The sequence below is a fragment of the Gnatocerus cornutus genome, chromosome 2 (genome assembly GCF_029298725.1).
Source record: "Gnatocerus cornutus isolate USDA-ARS CGAHR chromosome 2, icGnaCorn1.1, whole genome shotgun sequence".
Classification (NCBI taxonomy): domain Eukaryota; kingdom Metazoa; phylum Arthropoda; class Insecta; order Coleoptera; family Tenebrionidae; genus Gnatocerus; species Gnatocerus cornutus.
Genome location: NC_142234.1, coordinates 19,591,496 through 19,615,189, shown reverse-complemented (window position 1 = coordinate 19,615,189; position 23,694 = coordinate 19,591,496). Strand labels below are relative to the sequence as shown.

At 34.7% G+C, this 23,694-nt stretch overlaps 1 protein-coding gene across 1 annotated transcript in view; it reads right to left on the bottom strand.

Annotated features, from left to right (window-relative positions):
• Positions 1-19,212, bottom strand: part of LOC148179841 (uncharacterized) — a 34,711-nt gene extending 15,499 nt beyond the window's left edge. Inside the window, exon 1 of the mRNA XM_088030224.1 lies at positions 19,043-19,212. The gene's annotated coding sequence lies outside the window, so the exon portion shown is untranslated. The remainder of the gene's footprint in view (positions 1-19,042) is intronic.
• Between the last annotated feature and the right edge of the window lie 4,482 nt (positions 19,213-23,694).

Genomic DNA, 23,694 nt, shown 5'->3' with positions numbered 1-23,694 from the left:
AAGTATTAGCTGTAATTAGCGGACAGAGCTATTATTGAGCTGACAAGGACGTCTGAAAAACAGAAGCAACCTTCCTGTTGTCGTGCACCTACATATCTATTAGCTTTTTCCATGGCGTTTTTTTGAAATTCTTCTTCTTTATGGGTGACTGACAACGGCCAGGATTCGTTTTGTAGGAAAAAGACTCCTTGGCACTCATTCACGAGCCAATTATTTTCAAATTCAATGTCATCCAGGGCTTGGAATAAAGCGTTAATTTCAGGTTTTAACGCGACTCAAAAGTATTATGACAGGTGGGAGAATTCTCAGCGCGTTAGGAAACAACATGAAAAATAATAACATAGCATTAAAAAATAGACTAGAAGTGGTGAAGACTTCTCACCACTCTGACCTCGGGTCCAAATTGAATTCAATGGATTTTTAAAAGACCTGAATGAATGAGGAGACTACCAGAAAGTTTTTTTATTTGTTAGTGTTGGCATCATTGTCATTGTCCATTTTGCTGTAGCTTAAAAACAGTTGGTTTAGGTTGCAAATGTCCATACAAGGTCACAAATTTTAAAATCTTCATCGTGTAATTTGTTCCTGTTGCAAATGTCGCAATGACGGTGCTATGTGAATTAGGTTTTGGGGTACAAAAGACGATCGTGTAAGTTCTGTCAATGTAATGTGTCAGAATTGAATTTGTTTCTTACCAATTGAAAACTACAGTCGCATCTGAAGAAAATTTCACTTCACTTGGAACCTGTTTAAGAGCTCGCACCAATAATTATTTACGTAACTTTGATACACAGCAATTTTCATGTCGAATTGACAAATGTTAAACTCTAGGGAAACAATAATGCCAACTTTGTCATCTAATTCTCATCAGCAGCAGTTGGTAGCAAAACGTTTGACCTTGGCGAAACTGTCACATGCATAGAAGCTAATCGTCCTTCGCAAGTTTGCCAAAACTTGTCAAATCCTTATTAAAGTTCCTCCTTTGGAACAAATCTTTGACAACGCGTTAACCTCAAAAATAGTTTCATTCAATTTTCCACTTATATTCTCCCTAAAAAATTAAAAGCCTGATTTACACCCAAGAATTTTAGAAAATTTACAAAAGAGTGTGGACTGACAGTAATAAGCTCTATAATATATCCGTTGAGAGTTTGGGAGATTTTGACAGTTGACATATAAGTTGGCAACAAATTATGCTACAAAATACACTAAAAGCACTAAATTCCTACGCGAACTGGGTTGGCAGGGTTGACAGCAAGTGACCTTATTTTGTTGTTAATAATAATAAATGATATGCATTTACCAAATGTTACTAAGGTTGGCAAAAAAAAACATCCTAAATGTGACAGTTGGCAAACGTGGTAGATAATTAAAAAGACAGTTGACGTTTCTAATGTTAAAACTTCAATTTCAAAGTTTTAATTTCGACTAGAATTTTACTTTGAGCGAGAAAAAGGAAAGAAATTGATAATAAAATTTATTAATAAAGTGCAGTTTCAAGAAGAGTTCGATTTATGTAGATCGCCAAGTACACTCCCATTCACCCAAAATCCAAGGTAATTTGATTTTTATATTTTGTGAATGATAATACAGTAAAATCTCTCTTAAACAAACGCTCTCATGAGTTCACGTTCCTATTGAGCGTCCTTTGAGCACCAAATAGGTATTTAAGCACCCTTTAAACGAATAAACATTTTGGACCCGTTGCTATCCGCTCAAGAGAGATTTCACTGTACATGCAACCTGAACCAATTGTAGTTAATATAATCAAAGTCTGTAGTCAATCCCAAGTTAATGACATGCCGTTTAACGCCAATAAATTATCAAAAACGTTGAAAATTAATTTAATGGTCGTAAAACATATCGGTTTTCCCATAAAAGTGGCCTTTAATTGCAAAAAACCAACTAGAAAATTTGCTAATAAAAATCAACAGTTAGATTCTTCATAGCGCATCGTTGAGCAAGTTATGTGTTCGGTTTCGGCTGAAAAAGACAGTTCTGGTCCTTTTTGTCCACAACTAATAACAAACACATTCGAATGAGTGGTGTTTGAAAAGTTCATTGGTTGAGCAGATGATGTTAGCATCCATTAACAAAATTGAACGTGGTCCTCACAAAAACCTCTAATTGCTTGAAACTATTATAATGGAAACGAAAATAACAAACTTCTTGCGCAAGCGGAAGTGATTTATTACAATTAAAACCCAATTTTCTTCTCTAATTTTCCGTGAAGCATCATTGCAGAATTAACAAGAAGATAATAACCTTCAATAAGAAGAACTGTGCATTAAAAAGACAACATGTTAAAATCTGTGATAAAATTACACATCGAACGTAATAACATCGAGTCTAATGCTTCATTTTCTCAAATTCCATTTCACTTTCGTTCGAAGAATATAAGCCACACCTGCTACATTCAACTTGTAATTTGTGTTAGTGGAATCATGCAGCATGACATATTTCTTATTAATTCGTTCTGCGCTTATTTCCCAACGCATGTGTATTATAGTTTTTTACCACGGATTGTATTCTTGTTGAATCGATAACCGATTCATGGTAACCAGTCTAATAATAGGGCGTCTCTCTTCAGCCCGGAGCTTTTGACCGGAAATATCTGGGTCGTTGTGTGTCTGCACTGTCCAGAAATTTTTCTGGGTCGCTACAAAGTCATTAATCCTGAAAAAATTCCGGGGATTTTAAAAACACCGGATATGGTAATTTCATCGGAGAATTTATTGTTTGTGCTTTGTCTATTCAACGAGTAATTTGTGCTATTAATTTATATTGATTTAATTTATACGCCGATCAATCAAATTCAAAGGAGTTTCCGGTGCCGCTGCAGCCTGCGCTAAACGTATTAATCCCGGAGAGACTGATAACGTTGCATCGACGTATTTTACATAAAATGATGAAATATTGAGAGCTCCATTTGCAGTTGATTTATTATTCGAGCATTTTTCAGTCCAAAAATTTTGAATTTAGGGAAGAAACCGATTTTGTTGTAATATAATTCAAGTTCTCTGTTAGGGTAAAATGACCAATAATCGGCAACATTAGGAGATTTCTCAACTTCAAAACGCTGTATAAAATTGAGTTTTTGTTTTACGCCTGTATGATTGTTGTCATTTTCCTCAGAAAAAAAATTGTTGTAAAAATACTTGTAAACTTTCAGATAATGTTAAAAACTCGTAAATCTTCAAAATTCACAAGACAGCATATAAAGCTAATTATGGGCAATACTATGATCGTTTTATAGACCCAAACCGTATCGAAATTTAACTTTGGCCCGGTCCTGTATTTATGAAGCATTTCCGCGCTAGTTCAATTGAAACGATCCTATGATGTCAAAAGCAAATACAGCGTTTGTAAACTAGAGCGAACCGTCCTGAAAGCCCATATGGTTAATGCGCAAAGCTGAAATTTTGAACGCCTCCGATTTCTATGCAAATTTGGGATGGTGTAAATAATTTCGAATTTTGGAAGCGAATAATGGAACGAATGGAGCTGAAAGTTGATTGTCTCCCTTTTCTTCGCCGTCTATCGAGTCAGCTATTGATCTTGTAAGCGGCACATTTAGCCTGAGGTCAACACACGTCCAAATGACCTGTATTTTTGATATGATCGGCGTTTACCGAGTAGCCTTGTTGCTTACATTCCCATCGTTAATTTCGAGTTTTTTTGGATGATCGGTCGTTTTGCGATGGAAACATAAATTATCCCTTTAATAACAACGACTGTATTAAAAGATAACTAACGCATACTGAGTTTATGACCCAATGGAAGTCGTAGTATTTAAATGCTCACCACCGCAATCTCGTAAAGTGCGAGTTTCGGATGATGTATTTTTATTATCCTGTTCTAGGACTTCCAGCAGGTAATTTTCCATAATAAACACCTGACATATGAGACTGATTGTATCCTACAAGAACAGGAACAAAGCTGCTCTTATTGTGCCACAGGCGCTTTCATTCAGTATTCGCATCATAAAATGCGAATTAATCAAAAAACTTGCGGACCTCATGAAACTCATCATCTAAAAAAAAATAAGAAAACCAACACGAACGTTTTATACGAACTGCACAAATTAGACAGAATGATCAGTTAACCTCCATTGAATTACTAAACGTGACCCACAAGAGTATGTCAGAATTAAATTTGCGGCAAGTTCACTTCCAACCAAGGAATGATTCACCGCTGATGAGGATTGAAATGACAAAACGACCAAACCAGTGTTTACGTTACCTCCGGCTTTAATAGGGACCAATTATTATTCCATTCATGTTTTATCATCGTTAAAATTTTATTATCATTACGGTCTCAACTGAAAGTTATAAGACTTACATGTTTAGCTCCCTGGTGATAAATTTATAACCGAACTTGTCAATTCTCAACAAATCGCTATCGTAATATGTCAGCGGAATGTTGTGGATTAAACTGTTCGGTACCCAAAATTACCTAAACTAAAGGTCTAAAATAAATAAAAATAATGCTATTTGAAAACTTCCAGCGAGGTCGAAATTCAATAAGTGCTTTTTATTTTTTTCGAAAAATCGTCAAAAAATTCCACCATACCGGAAACTTTCTTCTTGAACGTAAAAATCAAATTTAGAATTTTTAAAAAAATTCAAAAAAAAATTGAAAATTTGAAAAATAAAAAACAACTATAGGTACGAAATTTTGATCGGCCATAACCCAGATTTGGAATCTGCGCAAAATTCTGCGTAAAACGATTTAAATAACGCAAATTTACTCTAAAAAAGAAGCGAGATATCGATATCAGAAGTTTGGCACAGTTTTAGTCATGAATTTTCGCGAAAAACTGCAACTTTCGTCTTTTGGAAAATCTAAGAACAATTTTTTATGTAAAAAATCGAGACAAAAACGATGGCGTAAACGGTTTACCAACATTTCTATTAGTTTCCGAGATATTGAGCACGGATTGTTTCGAACCTTCAAAAATTTGGCCCTCTCGCGACATTCAAACGGCCATAACTCAGTTATTTGTTGTCGAATCTGAATTTCAAGTACCTAGAGAATATAATTTAATTATGAAATAATAAAATGGGACCAACTTCTCACACCAACTTTGCGAAGTAGCCTCGAATTCAATGTTTACACGCTCTTACGGTCTTCATACTGAAACCCAAAAATTGAAACAGCCATAACTCATAACTGTTTTTGGATTCAGCGTGACATTCTGCGTAAAATGAGCCCAAATAACTTGAGGTTGCTTCAGAAATAAACGAGACATTGATCAAAATCTGTTTTCATGGGGTATTTTTGGGGCGATTTTCAACAAATTTCGAGCAGCTCAAAATCTATCAACTAGTCAAATTTCGATCGGTCGGTGTATTAGTTTACGAGTGGCGGCGAAAAACGAAAAATTGAAAAAATGTTCATCGATTGACTCGGAAATTGCACATAAAAATTGGCTCAAGCACGACATTTTCCTCTTCCAAAGGAATGAATCCGTTCGACCACATTTTCACGACTCATAAATATGTATGTACAATGAAAAATGGGGCTCTTCTACAGGTGGGTGACCTTTACCTCCAATTAATTCAATTCAAATCCATAAAACCTTAAAACGGCAACCGAAAAGGTGTCTCCATTGATCACCCACTGCTTGATTAAATTTCCCTTATCACGAAAATCGATGATTAAAGAGCACGTTTCTCACAACTCAACGAGATGGTTATAAAAAGGAAAATTACCATGTAATAATTTAATTTCGAAATGTAAAACAAACAAGAAAATAATTCGATAATTCCGTTGTTCGTTTCGTCCAAATTTAAAAATAATGATAGGGCCATTCTCGAGGTAATGATCTTCTTTGCGAGAACGCTCCCATTTGAGACAATGAAATCATTAGCCCCTTCCACCCAACGTAATGGGGGCTGATTAGTTATCAAAAGTGGTCGCAATTAAAAACAATTCTCGGATTTGATTGTGCAAATTGCCCACATGCTTACCTCACTCAGGAAATGTCCGAAGAGTTACTCATTTGTATCGACTGTGCTTAGAGAGAGGGGCGCAATTTATTCTTAGGAATGTCAAAGAAAGTGATGTTTTTTCTATAATAGCAGTTGACAATTACAAATTTCTCTCTCGTAATTGCAGAAAATAAACCGATTTGATGTACAAACAAGAATGTTGAAAATATCTCATAAATTCTCTTACGTAATTATTACGTTACATTCAATGTGAACTTGTAAAGTGGCGACCGTAAAAACGTCATCTTTGTCGTAAGATACGAAAGTTTCGTTTAATTTTTTTGCAATTATTTCATTAATTAATAACATAAACCGAGTGTGCCTCATTAACTGCAGTAATAGAGCGAGTTTTTGCCAATTAATTAAAAGTGAAAATTTACATTTTTAGTCATTACAGGAATTCAGGTCGTGAATAAAGTAACGTTTGCATGTCAAACATTGACAGTTACGATGACCTGCGGTTTGGTGACATTTTTAGCCTGTTAACTAACCTAGTCACTAATGGGCGCCATGTGGAATTAATTGGGCGTTAAACCAAATAAACGAAATCGGGTCATTTTTTACGTTTTGCTTGAGATGAAGGTGGCATGTTTATGACCTCAAGGCCGCAAAATAATTCATATTTGCATAAAAATTCCGATAAGTCGCATGGTAACTGAAATAAAGTCGCCGGTTTCATATTAATAGGCTTCATCATCAATTAATTTTAAACCCACGCTCATGACAGTTCAATCGATTGAAATTATTCTCCCAAATCGTCCTTTGCGTGAAATGTTTGCTGTCTGTTTAAAAAATAAATCTCAGGAATTTTCGCTATAAAATTTACGACTTGTACCGTAAACATGTTAAACATTTTTCATGAGTTCGTGAATGTTGTTATTAGTCACATTTTCTCGTTGCACGCGCACTAAAACCGTGAATAATTATAACGTTGAATGATAATTGCAGCTAATAGACAAGTTCCCCAGACCTTGCTCTATAACAGGTGAATTAATAAATTTCTAATTAGTTCGTGCCAATGAAGCGATAATGTTCGCGAATTGCTCAATCAAGGAGACAATCGGGAAAAACTATTTTCAGCTCAGTTCTATAATTAATTATACTGAAAGTGAATGTATTTCTACTTGAACGTTTACAATTACCGGTTTTATGATATTTATCCATGTTGGTTCTAACGGAGATGGGTTTAAATCACCATCTTCTTGTAAAATAATTACCAAGAGATCTAACATTTCTCTTTGCAACAACTGCTTGTCGAAAATCCGCTTTCTCACTAGAATCATTGGCGTCTCAATTTACACTCTTTGTCCATTTTTTTTATCTATTGAGGTCATTAGTTAAAATCATAATGAAGCAGTTTAAAACCATCCAACTGAATCTTAATGTTATTACACTTTCCGTGGTATTCAAGCTCTGCAACGAAGAATGTGAAAAAATCGTTCTTTATGGTCAGAGATGCAGCAGGAGATGTCAAGTCGACGTATCCTGTTTTGTTGAGGAAGACACCAGCAGCATAATAATAGGTTGTGATAAACTAATGCATTTTCAACAATGCATCAAAATGTGTGATAAGACTATACTTCAATGTAAGCATTGTTATATTATGAGGTGGGCGAAGAATATTTAAAAATTGACGGTTGCTGGAAAAGTCGTGCAGATGGAATTTTACGATGATTTATGCCAAGAGATAAAACTCTTCGGTTTAATTACTCATTTTAGCCGACGTTTATTAATTCCCATAAGCACGATCGTTTAGGGAAAGGAGTCATCTTCCAAAAATGTACGAGGTATTGATTATGTGAATAGTGCCGTGTTGAGCCTTCGAATTGACAGCCAAATTAGAACTGGAGGACAATTCTTATTTTTTACGTCGTTTTGCGGCCTTCCTCAAGATTTTCGATTTTTTTTTATTATTTGTCTTCGATTTCGTTAAAATTGAAAAATAGAAAAAGGAATTTTCAAATTAAAATGTGCCAGAATTGACCCCTGAGCTCTAAGTTTGAATTTTTATCTTTCTAAATTAACATTGTCAACGTATAAGAATTGAGAATAAAGGACCAGAGAATCTTTTAATTGCTCCCTTTGTCGTCCAATTCTCTGCAGGAAAAATGACACTCAGGACTTGAGAATGAGGAAATTAATCAATCAATTAATTAATCAAATATAAGAATTTATGTGGTTCTAAGAGACCCTAAAAACTCATGTCTTAATTTAATCCAAAACAATTTCCGATCAATTTTTTTGTTTTTTAACGGCTTCTCCTAAACTATTTGTCTTATCGATCTGAAACTTGGCTAGTTGATAGATTCCGAGCTACACTTTCGATTGGTATATAACTCGAAGGCATTTTCACCGTGAAAAAGTTCCCTAAATATCACCCCAAAAAGACATCCCAAAAACTCAAATTTTGGTCAATAGCTGGTTTATTTCTGAAGCAAACTTGCGTTGTTGAGACTCATTTTACGCTGAATTCTAATCCGTGCTCAAAATTTGGGTACATCAAGAAATAACAGAGTTTGGCCAATTAAAATTTCGATTAGTCGCCAGATGGCCAAAATTTTGAAGGTCCGGAAATATCGGTGCTCAATATCTCTGAAACTACGGCAGATAGATAGATGCGGTTTTCAACACCGTTTTTTCTCGTCTTTGGTTTGGTGAGAATTCGCTCCTAATATCACAAATTCAAAGGACGATTTTATTCCAAAAAAAAATAGGATTCAAACGATAAAAAAAAATTAAAATCTCTTTGAGTATTTGTCGCACTGATCTGAAATTTGGCCAGATGATAGATTTCCAACTGCTCTTTCAACTAGTAGATAACTCAAAGGCATTAAACTTTGTTTTTGCCATGAAAAAGTTCCTTGAATATCACTTAAAATACATATAATAATAAATCTTGAAACTCGCTCAAAAAATTAATTGCTATCATCACCTTGTAAATAAACAATGTTTAAACACAACACTTTATAATTAGTAAAAAATTCACAATTAATTAAAGTTTATTTTTGCTCAATTCACTTTTCGTGGTTTTCATTTAGCACTGACCTACCTTCACTTTCTAAAGGATGACACAAACTATCGCAAAAAACACCTAGAAAATTCGTAAACAAACCGATCAAAAACATGTTAAAATACCTTAAATAAAGAAGCGACTTGCACGGATTATAGCCACAATTTAACTGATTTAAGTGAAAATGAAAATAGAAGGGTACAGTTTAATTTGAACACATTAGAGGCATCAAACATTGTTCCACGCTGTTAAGCGTGTAGAATAAAGTTAAATTCGGCAATTTATACAATTAGACAGGTAAATGTGCAGTACGTGCCCAATGAAGCTTCATAGAAACAGAAAATTGTCGGTGGCTTTGTCCCGAAAGCTCATTCTCCATCTCTCTACGTACAGTTGGATGAATAAAATGATCTTTCATCGCTTGGCTTGGCCGGTTCGACTTGATGATGATGAAATGAAAAAGGGTTTGTTGTGCGAATGCGGCATGTGGTTAATGTGTACGTTGTAAAGGCGCCACTTTTATTGGTTCATTTCTGTTTCAATTACCATGGCCTATGCATTTTTCAGCAACACTTGCTTGTATCATCATTTCAAGAATAAATATGGTAGCTAATAATAGATCCGTCGGTCATTGTGTCCGCCGTAACAAAAAGACAATGCAAAATAAACACACATCAAGACCATAATAAAAATAATGAGGTAAAAGAAAAATATAATCTTGAAGATTTTTACGCACCACTCAATACACCAAGTCATTATGCTTATCAGCTGCAGTCACGTCAATTCAACAGGTGAAAACTTATTATCCTTTTTTCTGTGTGCACCAGAACCTGTAATGTGTACAGAGGTTTTTTTTCACAACATATACTCGCTCGGATTATCTAACGTCGTGACTGTGCTATCTCCACCATTATTTGGCATTATCTTAGGACTGGTGTTTTTTTCTTTTTCTTTTCTTTTCTCCTGTGACTTTGGCATACATGCAAACATCAACATTAATAACCTTCGAGTATGTGCAGAATAAATTATGTGGCTAATTACACTCTTGCTATCGCTCGTTGTATTGTGGAAATTGAAAGTTGCAGAGGTGCGTGTGTGGGATTCGCAACTAAGAAGCGGCAGGACGAACATCGGGAACGATCATTTTATTAATAAATAAGGAAAATCTTAATTGCTAAATCTGATCCAATTCCAGCGCTTCAACAGTGCAGAACCATTCTTTGAAAGTGTTGGAATTAATAGAGTTTTCTTCCGTGGGTGTGCACCTGCCCCATCAAAATCCGTGCGGGTCTGTTTGTTTTAATAATTGCAGGGAAATTACGAGAGATTTTTTATAATTGATTCTACTGTCAGATAAACCGAAAAGAGTTGTTCATTTTTTAGTCCTTTTTCCTGTCAATCTCTAGTGAATCTACTATGAAGGCTTTCAGCGTAAAGTTTCCATCTCGTACGCATTTTCATTGTATCGGATTTCACATTTAAAATGTACAATTCTAGAGTATCTAAATCCAACCCTCATGCATTATAATGTATGAACGATGTTTGGAAAAGGGCTGACGTTGGAAAATCGACAGCTTTATTTATGGAAAGCGCTCTTTAGGGGATGCAAATAGTCGGATTTTCATTTACCAAAACTAAATTCTTCATTTTTGTGAAAAGGGAATCCAGCCCACACACAGTTTGTGTTATCAGCAAAATTTCCTCATGTGCATACTTATGTTATCGGTAAGTGCATTGCTTATCATAATAATAACTAACTATTATTCTCGAAAGATATTATACCAATATCTCAATGGACAATGCAAAATTTAAAAAAAGTCAAAATCTTGATTTAACGAATTTTTCTAAAATGTTTTTCCAAAATCAATTAAATGCATGTTACCAGAGCATGTTTCCTTTATGCAGTTTCAACTTGATTCTGAGGAGACCATACCAACCTTACCATCTTAAAAATACCAAAGTTAATATTTGAAGATTCGGTAAATTCTGTAGGTTCTCTGGATTATTTAAATGGTTTGGAGGATATATTGGATTCTCTAAGATTTTTTGTAACTGCCGAGTGTTCTGAGTTCTCTAGATTAATGAAATTTTATTGTGGGACATAGAGGCAAATTGTATCTCTTGAATAATCGAAGAATATCTAGAATAGAATAGAATATCTGGTTGCAAATAATTTCCGCGAAAGCTCATAAGGAGAAAATTTCAGGAAACAATAACTGACTCCGAATCCACTTAAAGTTGTCATTAAAGGCCCAATTAGAGGCTGAAAAATAAAACTTGTTTATGCTGATGTTTTTAACTGCCAAATTTAAAGGTTTCAAGGTTTCTTATGACGAACATTTATGTACGTTTTAATAATAAAAAAATACTCCCATTTTCTAAAAACCGTGCTTAAAACTTTTTATAGCAGTAGTAAATTGATGCAGAACAATTGCATGTAAAAAATTGAAAGCTCTTTTATTCCATCAGATAAAACATTCAATCTGTTTTTAATAAAACCACTCATATTCTTATTATTTGTTCCCTGATAAGAAACATTTCGGAGAAGCAACAAATTTAATTTTTAAATCCATAAACCAAAAGTGAGCACTTTCTCCCGAAGTAATTGGCAAAAAACATAATCAAGTCTAATGAAATTCCAACCGAATAGTGATGTTACAAAAGGTTACCTCGCAAATTAGATTTAATTAAAATATTTCAGGTATTTCATAAAATTTTTGTGACAGGTGATATGAATGAGTCGAAACTCCAGACCATATCATGCTCCAAAACTGAGAGATCGGCTTGATAGAGAGATGATTACTTTATCTCCCATTTGAATTTGTCTGCATCTTTCGGCGGCCGCGCTCGCTTTTATGTCTTTTCGCTCTTGTAACTGCAAATAAAGCTCTGGTTTCCAGGAAAAGAAAAAATCCGAACAAATGCCCATTTGAGTGCACGTCCAGGTACTCAACAAAGGTATTTCCCAGCTTACAATAGAACAATCTGGGTGCAGTGCACCTTTATCTTGGTAAAGTGTACGATTCGGAATCACGTTCCAAACACACGCCCAAAACATTTAACTGCTATTCCAATTACCAACTTTATACCTGAAGCTCTAAGTAATGTCTTGTTGCGCACACTCAAGTTTCTTAGTTTTAATTAAGTATGTACACCTTAATTAAAGCGGGTGTACTGGAGAAATTTCCATGAGAACACGACGACCGAGCAGAAGTCGAAAAATTTGCATTCCATGATTGAGATTATATAACAATTTTTCCCTCAACTTTGGATTCTTGTCGGAAGAAGTGCGTTATCACGATCCGTTGCATCATTCTGGATTTTAACGCTAAATTCAGGTCAGACGATTTTACAACGTGAAGAACTTGTCACCTGCTGAGGAATTAAATGAGAAGCGAATTGCTGGAAATACGTAGGTGCAAAATAGTGTGTACAGAAACTTGAGACTTCTATAAATAGAACACTGGAGACATTTAAAGGATCTTAATTTACACGTTAAGTTAAAAATCGTTCTCGTACATATTTATGAAGCAAGAAGATTTTGAAAGACAAACTCGATGCTCCGTTACAAAATTTCGGATTGAAAATGCAAAAAACTCCCACGATATGTAATATTTTGATATAATACGTGGTGAAACTATTTTTCCGAAAGGTTTAATAGTCTGAGAAACTCTCAAGAGTTCAATGATAACTTTTTCAATTTGAATAACTGCGCGTTATGAAAAATGATGTTAACATCTGTTATAATGGAAGAGGCGAAAGTCTGCTCATCGTAATTCTTATAAGTGATCACTTTCAAATTATGCACAAAAATAGTACATAGTTAGAAGAAAAATGTGCAACGAAAGTTATACCAAAACAGTGTTTAACTTTGAAGAAAGTTGTCGTGTCTTTGAAAAAAATTCCAACTGTGGTGTCAGGACATCAGATCCTGAGATTTTCATTGAATTTGATGGCGATGGCGATTATCAATGAACGTGGAATTTTATAATGGGCGATTTTCTGGTTCATCAGTCAACAGCGACACTTATCAGATTAGATGGTACATCAAGTCTTACATAACAGATAATATTCAAGAATTTCGATTTTCACGGCTAAGCAGCAAGGGGCGTGTCGATTAGATCGTGACGTCATGTTCTCCTTTATCGCAGATTAATACAAGTTATATACTAGAATCGGTTTGTCTTTAAAGGCTCATTGAACCTGTGCGTTAAACATTATATCTGCCCAGATTGGAACATATTACTTCCCTATTTTCGCAAATGAAAACAACCGTACGATATGGAATTATTAATTTGCTAGTAATTATCGTATTATCAAAGATTACCGTCCTATTTAACCGGAGGAAGTTCACTGGCATTAGATCGGTTGTGTAAGGTGTACTGGAATTTTTATTTCCTCTCGTTCCGCCCTTCTCGATAATCATCAATCGATATTGCTTAATCTGTGCTATTAGCGACCTTTGATTCCCAGTCTCCGCTGCGAAAACTGCTGAGGATTCAGTGTTCCTTGAGCCGAAAACTCGAGGATTGCGGAAAGTGGAATTAAAAATAATACCACGTTAGAGGATTAAGCTAATCCCGGAATTTAATGTAGCGCTTCCGGCGAAACTAAACTAAAGAGATGTTTACCGCGGGTAAAAACCTCAGAAATATAAAATAGCGAACAAGAACCGGCAAACTTTTTCTCCACGATCACGCAATTGGATTCGGATCCGGCAGGTGTCGTGGAAAGGTTGCGTTTTAGTGTACTCCGGTTAAGTATAGTAATTAGAGTCCTGCAATCGAAGTTTATTTTTGTCTGAAGCGTATAATTGACTCAGTGTCATCGGGATTCAACAATGAAAGGTGATAACGTTGTTTTAATCGCGAGAGAAATTCATTTTGTCGTTGTTCTTAGTGCACGGAACTGGAAATGCATGAGGAATTCGCCCGTGCTATCCAAAGGAAATTGGAAATCGATCATCAACTATTTGAACACAACGTAATGTTCAAGAAGATTGTTATTCTTATTGCTTACAGCACATTTTCTATCGAACTTCGAGTTTTCAAAAAGAAAAACTGCTAATGTTACCATTTATATTACGGCACGGCAATGCAGTTCTGGTCCCGGCGACGCACCTTTATTTGATATAATCCAATGAAGAAACGGTTATTGTTGCTGCACATTTGATGGGTACTTTAAAAGGCGAGAAGCATGAAGTTGTTTCTATTTGCATATGCCTTGCTGCTGCTAATTCCTTTAGAAAAAATTTGCAAGTACAGTAGGTTCTCGATAATTTTTTTAGATTTTTTTTAGATGGCAAATAAAAAATTTAGAAATTCTTGTTCTTTCGCTTGTAACTCGAGTAGTTCTCGTGCTATTGCAATGAAATTTAGGGAAAACACTTTTAGACTTGTTTATGAATTGTGCCAAATTTCATAATTTTAGACCTAAAGTAACAAATTTTAGAATTATTTTAGATAGCAAATAAAAAAAAATTGAAATTTTTGTTCTTTCGCTTGTAACTCGAGTAGTTCTCGTGCTATTGCAATAAAATTTAGGGAAGACACTCTTTTAAACTTGTTTATGAACTGTGCAAAATTTCTTCAAAAACTTCAGACCAAAAGTAATATATTTTGGAATTTCTTCAAAAACTTCAGACCAGAAGTAATATATTTTGGAATTTTTTAGAAAACAAATAGAGTAAAATAAAATAGAAATGTTTGTCCTTTCGTCTATAATTCGAGAAGCTCTCGTGCTATTGCGATGGAAATTAGGTAAGACATTCTTTTAGACTTGTTTATGAACTGTTTCGAACACTGGATAATTTGAACTTTTTGCCAGGTCCCTTGAGTTTCAAATTATCGAGAGTCTACTGTATGCGGCAATGAAAAGCATAATTTTGCACCTAACAAAGAGTTTTCTTGGAAAAATCTCGAGACACAATTCCGTCATTGTCTGATTGGAATACCATTGGAAAATTTTGTTGACAAGGGCGATAATTAGAGGAACAATTCCGTAAAAACAAGCCAATTATTGAACGCGCTTTCGAGTTATAACAATGACAAGAAGACGTTAACTTCACTTAAAATGCAAACAATTAGACTTTACAATTGTAATTACCATCACGTGTCGGCCGAAGAAAAGCAGATTGTGAGGAACGGTAACGGTACACGAGTCCCCGGAAAATCAATGGAGGGTATTGTTTCTTATAACAGAAAATTTAGCGATAGAGTTCGCGGTATTTTCAATTTTTTGTTTCTTTGAACGATAATTCTGCCTCCTAATTACGGTCCTGTGAACCTCATATATCCAACCGATTATCTCCGACACTAAACAGCATGGGAGGCGCACAAGGAGACATAATCTTCAATGGAAGTATGCAATAAAGATATTTAATGATGTTAACATTGTAAACAACTGGGATAATTAATTTCGAATCAAATAAAAGAGAATCGCGAGGTAGTTTCTTTGGTGCCTCTTTATCCATAACTATCTCTTTCATTGTTGTTCCAAACTGTTAAAATTTCTGGTTCGAAATATAGTTTCAGAGAAAAGTAATTTAACTGCAACTGTAACGTGAATTTTTCAGTTGTAATAATAACAACATTCAATCGAGAATGTGAAGATGATTCTCGCTTCCAATAAAATACGTGATCACGAACGAAAATGATAAGCATAGAGGTCACGTCCTTAAATAATATTAATAAAAATATTGACGGTAATGGTTCGCCGAACCGTTGGAGCCAAATAAATAAGAAAATATGAATCGCAAACAGATTAATTTTGATCGTGTTATTGCGTGAAGTCGCGGGAAGAAGAAAAAAATGCGTTGTTTAACGCAGCGTGGCCATTTCGTGCCACCGAGAGGGTTGTAAAATAAACAATGTCAGAGATTACACAGTGGGATGCTTTCTCCGCTCTTGAGATGAAAATTGGAAGGTAATTGCGGAGTTTTAATGGAATGAAACGCAAACAATCTTCGATTAAAACTAAATCATCGATTAGATTAGAGCAAAACAGACCGAAACGAGAAAGGCTGATTTTCGTGACTGTTTGCGGAGAAGCTTTTAACACTAATTAGTATCGACAGGTGATACCCCTGAACAATTGTGCAAATACCGCCTTGAAGATCGAATGACCAAATTCTGGAATAAACCGAGAAGTCATTGTGGTCTTTAATTAGACGATAATGATAGATTTATATGGAAAAATAACAAGGAAACGACCAATTACGTGATGCATGACAAACAAACACGTTACGACACAATCTTATTATAAAAACTACGATTTTCTTCTCGTGCACTCACAAAACGCGGAAATTTTCATCGTCTCATGTTCCTCATGTTCGGAATTTCTCAAAGATTTTAATGGGGACAATTAGAGACGTAATTGGTAGAAATTAACGCCAAATTGCAGTCGGAGTCATCGGACAACACTCAAGTGCGAGTTGAATCTAATTTCATTAACACACTTTTCGTTAAAGTAGAACTTTGGCTTTTTTAGGGAATACAATCCAATACATATTCCGATTTCTAGCCATAAACTTCATCGGCTATAAACTTGTCGATTTCAAAATTTCTGAGAAAGTGCGATTGTATGTTCAGTTGTCGCGTTTGTTACGGAAAAATCGTTGATTAATGCACACGTTCGCATTTGGATTTTAGGTCAGTAATTTCATTGCGTATTCTCGGGATTAATCCCGCAAAAATGCTGCAAACGCAATGCATCATGAAACGTCCAGAATTAATTATTATTAAAATGAGATAATCTGCTACATAAATAACTGGAGCAATTAAACTTGACACACAAATATATTAATGCTTTTGCCACTGGTAAAATGCTGTGTACACAAGTAATACAAAGACGATGACTTGGCGTGTTTAGGAATGTCTAGAATTCTGTTGAGCTACGACCAACAATACCTGTTCATCCCTCAACACAGGTAAATTCCGACCCTTCCCAAGACAGGTGTGAAATTCTTTTGTCCACACAAACGTGAGAAATCCAGACGTTTTTCCTTCCCAACGCCCGAATCAGTTTCCAGAAAAGCAACGAGTTGACCTCTGACTAACACGTTAATTTACCAATAAATCACGCTTTTCAGCGAATATTAGTTGCAATTGATAACGGCGGTATGGAGGAAATGAAAGTTTCCTTTCACGGCTTTTCAAAATTTGACTTGATGAATTAACTCGCGCTGACATTTACACTCGAATTACCTAATCTACTTGACCATCGACCTTTTTCACAAACACTGATTGCTAATAATAGAAGCCACAGGTATTTCCCTGTCGGTCGAGGGAATTTTCTCTCGGTTATTCTAAGCGGCGCTAATAGAATCCACAACAGAAACACTCAGATTCGTTTCTCTAGACGTGCTTTTATCGTCAACGAACTAATTAAATGACTGCCTCTGAAGTTTCGAAGGGCGAAGATTGGAAACTGTGTCGTATGAACGCGGAAAGTGGTAGAAATTGCCGTTTTATTGAAAGGGAATTGAGCGGTGATGAGTGCTCCACAAGCACTTTCTGTATTTTTTTTGTTTTATTATATGTTGTTTGAACACTCGTTATTACCTATATTTTATGAACTACGTTTACCGATCGTTTTTTACATTTTTTATACAAGATTAAAACCAGAAATTTGTTTATGTTGTCGAGCGGGTGAATAAATAATAATAAACAAACACAGTTCGACAGAATTGGAGGATTGCATATCCACTTTGACAGTTATTTATTTTGAAACAAAGTTAATTTTGGTATTTTGTGGTGACCATCATTGTTTCCCCAGAATTTAACATAAAATTTACAGATAGAACCACATAAATTAAAGGCAAAATATTTTTTTAATATTCTTGACAAATTCTTGAAAATTTCAAAGAATTACAGTTCAGTTCAGTTCTACACTATTAAAACGTACACAAATCTTAAGAAGAAAGAAACAATAAACCAGCAGTTTAAAAGAATCCCAGGAAACCCAGAAATTCGAGAACTTAAAAGATTCGGAAAAGTCCAAAGACCTACAGGCTGAAAGAGTGCAAAGAACACGTTATGTAATGCTGAGAATATTATTTTATGCAATAACTGGCAAGAACTGACACATGAAGAAACGAACACTTGTAGTGGATGCAGTGAAAGGAAACCGTGAAATTATGATTAATTAATAACAAATACCTCTTATAAATAAAATAAACGTAAGAAATTGTTGCAAGAACCTTAGAAAATCCTCTGGTTTCCGACATTAGCATAAACTTACATAAGTGTCAGGTGTTTGTGGTACAGTACCGCTCAATTTCACCCACATTTTTACACGAAAATCCCGTTTAATGCCACAAATCTCCACTAATTATCCATTAAGCGAAAATAACTGCCAGTTCCTGAATGGCAAGTCTACCCGTAATTATTATTAATTGGCAATCACCACTTTAATCAAGTACAAGCTGGTGCATATGCAAGAAACCGACTCTATTAACCAATTCCTGTTAAAAATAACGACAGATGATCCATCAATGGATAACTGACAAAGCGATACCTGAGAAAAATGTATTTTAGTTTGTAGACTGCGTTTGGAACTGGTCCAAATTGTAAATGCAAAAAGCGTCACAGCGCTTCATTTCCTATATCCCAATTTGTTCCAGGAGACGTGAAAAATGTGAGATACGCTCGCATAGTTCTTACACTTTAATTGCAAGGTAGGTGTTGGCTTAATTAATTTCCATTAATGTAAGCACTTATAGTAAGAGCCCGTGAGAAACAATGAAATCCTCCAGTAATTCTCCGAAGAGTCAAACATGTTAATTTTAGTTAATCCACGATTGTTTGCTTTTCCGCACAATTACTTATTTCGCAATTTGTTAAGAGTAGGTTGCATGCCGTAACACTGATGGGAAACTTGTAATAATAAGATTGTAAAGTGTAACTTTGGCAGAGGTGTCCATGAAATTAAACTTTTCGTGATTATTCTAATGTTATAAACGTAACTGCACCCACGACTCCGTTTTTGACGACTGAACCAGTGCCAATATTTACAAACACATCTATTTTCGGCAACTCACGTTTTTACTGGGGATGCTCCGTCCTCTCCATGTCTCCCTTTTATCACTCACTGAAAACTCACCCCAGATCCGGGGGTTTGTTGTTAAAACACACCGAGCGTTCTTCAGCACAAATCCACAAGAAAGTGTGACAGAACGTGTCCGGAGGGTTGATCCTTGTTTACACTGGCACGAAATCACATCGGACAAGTGTTAAAACTGCCGTTGATACAGCGCACTCCGCGGCCAACGCAGAACTGTGTCGGTCCACACGAGCAAGAAGCCGCAAAGTGGATTGAGTTGGGGCCACCTGAAACACGCTTGCCCCAAGAGTAGCTGCTGCCGGTCCAATCAATCGCTCTTCGGATGCACTTTTCGGGAAAACTGCAGGTGCAGCGACGGCAGGGGGAAGAATGAGAAAAAGTGAGGAATGCGAACGGGCCTTTTTTGATTTTTGGCCGGTTTTGCGCATGTAATTGAAGTTTTATAACGACAAAAAGTTGCAGTATGTCGAGAGTTAATTTGTTTAAATAAATCGAGCTGGAGGATCTTACATAACTCGGTTTTATTGCTTTCTGAATATTCGTTTGTTGGTTTTGTAGGCGGGGAACGTTTAGTCAACAATAGAAGGAAAACACAAACTGAGCATCCGTAGAATAACATTCGTGGAACTACTGCGAATTCATTCCCAATTATTTCATTAGTAAAAATAAAAAGTTTTATTCTCAAACTTTATTTCAAGTTCTAGACTTCACTTCTAGCCTGTTTAACATGCAAACTGCACTTGTGCTCTTATTTTACAAAAAAACAAACTCCTACACACGAATCCATTACGAAAAAAATTATCCTGATATTTATAAATAAAATAAACAACTTGTTTTAAAATACGCCATACATAAACATGTCGCAATAAGAAATAATTTATAATAATTATTACAGATTATAACGATTAAACTAGTTAATGATCAAAAGCATGCCATAATAGCCGGTAAATATGTGCAGTTATGTTATAATTCCAAAGATGTGACTACATAATTTATCAAGGAAAACTGACATAAGTGATACAGATGATTTGAATCATTTTCATTTTGTTTAATGAGAAAATTAAATTACGTAATCCATTGGTTAAAATAAGGAATAATATAATAATAATAGCAGATATTTTAAATAACATAAAAGAAGAAAATTCAATATATTGACTCAAGAATTCAAGATATTAACGCTTACTTCAGCGTCATCCCAGATTTGAAATCGGCGCAAAATTCTGCGTAAAATGAGGTATAATAACGCAAGTTTACTCCAAAAATTAAGCGAGATATCGATATCAGAACTTTGTCATAGTTTTAGTCCTAAATTTTTGCGAAAAACTTTAAATTTCGACTTTTCGAAAATCAAATTACGATTTCCAAGCTAAAAAATTGCGAAAAAACCGATGGCGCACACCATATCTCAATATTTCTAATAGTTTCCGAGATATTGAGCACCAATTGTTTCAACCCTTCAAAAATTTGGCCCTCTGGCGACAACCCAAAAATTCAGACAGCCATAACTCTGTTATTTGTTGACAAAAATTCAAAAATTCTTATGTTTTTGGATTCAGCATGAAATTCTGCGTAAAATGAGCGTAAAATTTGTTGAGTTTGCTTAATAAATAAACGAGGCATTGGCCAAAAATTGTTTTGAAAACGTCATTTTAAGGTGATTTTCAATCAATGTTTTCAAAATGAAAACAACGTTTAATTGCTTTGAATTATACATCGCTGGAAAGAGGAGCTCGAAATCTATCTATTAGCCAAATTTGAGATCTATAGGACAAATAGTTTACGAGTTATGGCCAAAAATAAAAAAAAATAAAAATTTTCATCGTTTGAGTCGTAATTTTTTTTCGCGAAAAATCGACTATCGAATTTTGGGCTTTTGAGAACATTTTCTAACGTAAAATGAGTAGAGAAAAAGAATGGCGCAAACCGCATCTCAATATCTCAAATAGTTTCCGAGATATTTAACTTTAAAAATTACGAAAAATGAAAATCAACATTCTGAAACTTTGATGAGCCATAACTCAGTTATTTGTTGTCAGATCTGAATTTAAATCCCAGATTTGGAATCTGCGGAAAATTCTGCGTACACTGATGTAGAATAACTTAAGTTTACTCTTAAAAATAAGCGAGATATCGATATCAAAAGTTTGCCATAGTTTTAGTCATGAATTTTTGCGAAAATATAAAATTTCGACTGTAGAAAAACAAAGAACTATTTCTTATGTAAAAAAAATGCGAGAAAAACGATGGCGCAAACCGCATCTCAATATCTGAAATAGTTTCTGAGATATCGAGCATGAATTGTTTTGAACCTTCGAAAATTTGGTCCTCTGGCAAAAACCCAAATTTTCAAACGGTCATAACTCGGTTATTTGTTGACAAAAATTAACAAATTATCATGTTTTTGGATTCAGCGTAAAATTCTGCGTAAAATGAGACCTAAATTCGTTGAGTTTGCTTAATAAATAAATGAGGTATTGGAAAAAAACTGTTTTGAAAACATCATTTTAGGGTGATTTTCAATCAATGTTTGCAAAATAAAAATAACGTTTAATAGCATTGAATTACACCTCAGTCGAAAGAGGAGCTCAAAATCTATCTACTGGCCAAATTTGAGATCTATAGGACAAATAGTTTGCGACTTATGGCGAAAAATTAAAAAAAATGAAAAATTTTCATCGTTTGAGTCGCAATTTTTTTTCGCAAAAAATCTACTATCAAATTTTGGGCTTTTAAGCACTTTTTCTAACTTAAAATGAGCCGAGAAAAACGATGGCGCAAACCGCATCTCAATATCTCTAATAGTTTCCGAGATATTTAACTTTGAAAATTGGGAAAAATGAGAAAAAATGAAAATCAACTATCCGAAACTTTGGTCGGCCATAACTCAGTTATTTGTTGTCGGATCTGAATTTAAAACCCAGATTTGGAATCTGCGTAAAATTCTGCCTTCACTGATGTATAATAACTCAAGTTTACTCTAAAAAATAAGCGAGATATCGATATGAGAAATTTGTTATAGTTTTAATCATGAATTTTCGCGAAAATTTGCAAATTTCGACTATTGGAAAATCTAAAAACGATTTCTTATGTAAAAAATCGCGAGAAAAACGATGCCGCAAACCGCATTCCAATATCTGTAATAGTTTCCGAGATATCGAGCATGAATTGTTTCGAACCTTCGAAAATTTGACCCTCTGGCGACAACCCAAAATTTCAAACGGCCATAACTCAGTTGTTTGTGAACAAAAATTAAAAAATTATCATGTTTTTGAATTCAGCGTAAAATTTTGCGTAAAATGAGACCCAAATTTGTTGAGTTTGCTTAAAAAATAAACGAGGTATTGGCCAAAAACTGTTTTGAAAACATCATTTTAGGGTGATTTTCAATCAATGTTTGCAAAATAAAAATGACGTTTAATAGCATTGAATTACACCTCAGTCGAAAGAGGAGCTCAAAATCTATCTACTGGCCAAATTTGAGATCTATAGGACAAATAGTTTGCGACTTATGGCGAAAAATTAAAAAAAATGAAAAATTTTCATCGTTTGAGTCGCAATTTTTTTTCGCGAAAAATCTACTATCAAATTTTGGGCTTTTAAGCACTTTTTCTAACTTAAAATGAGCCGAGAAAAACGATGGCGCAAACCGCATCTCAATATCTCTAATAGTTTCCGAGATATTTAACTTTGAAAATTGGGAAAAATGAGAAAAAATGAAAATCAACTATCCGAAACTTTGGTCGGCCATAACTCAGTTATTTGTTGTCGGATCTGAATTTAAATCCCAGATTTGGAATCTGCGTAAAATTCTGCCTTCACTGATGTATAATAACTCAAGTTTACTCTAAAAAATAAGCGAGATATCGATATGAGAAATTTGTTATAGTTTTAATCATGAATTTTCGCGAAAATTTGCAAATTTCGACTATTGGAAAATCTAAAAACGATTTCTTATGTAAAAAATCGCGAGAAAAACGATGCCGCAAACCGCATTCCAATATCTGTAATAGTTTCCGAGATATCGAGTATGAATTGTTTCGAACCTTCGAAAATTTGACCCTCTGGCGACAACCCAAAATTTCAAACGGCCATAACTCAGTTGTTTGTGAACAAAAATTAAAAAATTATCATGTTTTTGAATTCAGCGTAAAATTTTGCGTAAAATGAGACCCAAATTTGTTGAGTTTGCTTAAAAAATAAACGAGGTATTGGCCAAAAACTGTTTTGAAAACATCATTTTAGGGTGATTTTCAATCAATGTTTTCAAAATGAAAACGACGCTTAATAGCATTGAATTATACATAGGTCGATCGAGGAGCTCAAAATCTATCTACTGGCCAAATTTGAGATCTATAAGACAAATAGTTTACAAGCTATGGCCAAAAATAAAAAAAATGAAAAATTTTTATCGTTTGAGTCGGAATTTTTTTTCGCGAAAAATCGATTAACGAATTTTGGGCTTTTAATCACTTTTTCTAACCTAAAATGAGCCGAGAAAAAGAATGGCGCAAACCGCATCTCAATATCTCAAATAGTTTCCGAGATATTTAACTTTAAAAATTAGGAAAAATGAGGAAAAATGAAAATCAACTATTCGAAACTTTGATCGGCCATAACTCAGTTATTTGT